Source organism: Schistocerca cancellata, chromosome 2 (genome assembly GCF_023864275.1).
Source record: "Schistocerca cancellata isolate TAMUIC-IGC-003103 chromosome 2, iqSchCanc2.1, whole genome shotgun sequence".
Lineage (NCBI taxonomy): Eukaryota > Metazoa > Arthropoda > Insecta > Orthoptera > Acrididae > Schistocerca > Schistocerca cancellata.
In genome coordinates, this window is record NC_064627.1 from 266,871,574 (window position 1) to 266,873,220 (window position 1,647).

Here is a 1,647-nt window from a genome sequence, read left to right on the forward strand (position 1 = left end):
TCGACTCTCAGCATCATTCCACGAACACGACAATATATACCTAAAGCGTCTGTTTTGACCAAAGGCTGCAAATAAAATATGACTGTCGTCGTGTCACAAACAGCGGGTGACAGTGACGGGGTGTAGACGGGAGGATGACAGGTGTTTGAGCACAAAATCTCCGGCAGGGCAGGAAGTTTTACGCAATGTTTCCCCGAAAGGGCGTTATGTGAAGGTGCCTCTCCTTATCTATGATCCCAGTGCGCCGCACGGGCAAGCAAACAGCGAGATAGCATCGTGAATCACTTGTTCATTTGTTCCACCTGCGGTGCTTGCATTCCTCACTGAGTTAGCGGCAACTTTCTGTAAGCAGACTCATCCATGAAGTGGCGCATGTACGAATTCCCAAAATTAATGAAGGTCTGCAGTGTAATATAACTGCGTTCCTGAATTACAGTATAGAATATTCTCAAGACGCGTAGTACAGTATAAGTTAGTAATGCTGTCCATGCCCTGACGACACATACCGGAGATTTACAAGGGTTGGACAAAAACATGTGAATACCGCGAGAAATGCATGCTTGATCATAAATGCCGGTGCTAGAGAAGACTGCAGGTTGCGATGTTGTATGACCAGAAACGGCACCTGTGCAATGTCCTGAGCACGTTACAAATGTCAGTCTCTGTTAGAAGGGTGTTCTGTGTAGTTGTGAGTGCTTTATGCCGGAGCTAAGTGAGATCGAACGTGGACGAATTGTTGCTGCTCCTATGGTGAGTGCTTCTGTAACCAAAACTGGGTGCCGGACCGAGACTCGAAGTTGGTAACTTTGTCTTTCGCGGACATGTTCTCTACCACTAGGCTATCCAAGCTTGAGTCACGACCCCTCCTCACAGCTCTACTTCCGCCATTACCTCGTCCCCTACCTTCCAGACTTTAAAGGCAAAGATCCCTAGTACGAAGCTCGTGGTCGTGCGGTAGCGTTCTCGCTTCCCACGCCCGGGTTCCCGGGTTCGATTCCCGGCGGGGTCACGGATTTTCTCTGCCTCGTGATGACTGGGTGTTGTGTGATGTCCTTAGGTTAGTTAGGTTTAAGTAGTTCTAAGTTCTAGGGGACTGATGACCATAGATGTTAGGTCCCATAGTGCTCAGAGCCTTTTGAACCATTTTAAGTTTCATATCAGGGCACACTCAGCCGCAGTGAAATTTCATTCTGGAAACATACCTTAGGCTGTGGCTAAGCCATGTCTCCGCAGTACCCTTCCCTCCAGCTGGGCTATTCACGCAAATTTCGCAGGAGAACTTCCGTGTAGTTTGGAAGATGAGAGACGAGGTACCGCTGGAAGTAAAGCTGTGAGGAAGCGTCGTGAGTCACGCTTACATGGCACAGTGACAGAGCACTTGGAAGCGAAAAGCGAAGGTCCCGAGTCTCGGTCCGGCACACGGTTTTAATCTGCCAGGAAGTTTCATAGAGTATCTGTGTAATGCATTCACAGACAATAGGATACTGTGTTGATTGCCAACGGTTTTCCTACACCATATTAGGCACGCTAATATGTTGTATTTTGCATTGCAATGTCAGGAGAGCTTTACCTATTGTACAATGCTTAATAGCACTGCCGTTATAGCCGCCAACAGGCCAATCAGGCCACACCAACCACCGTGTCATG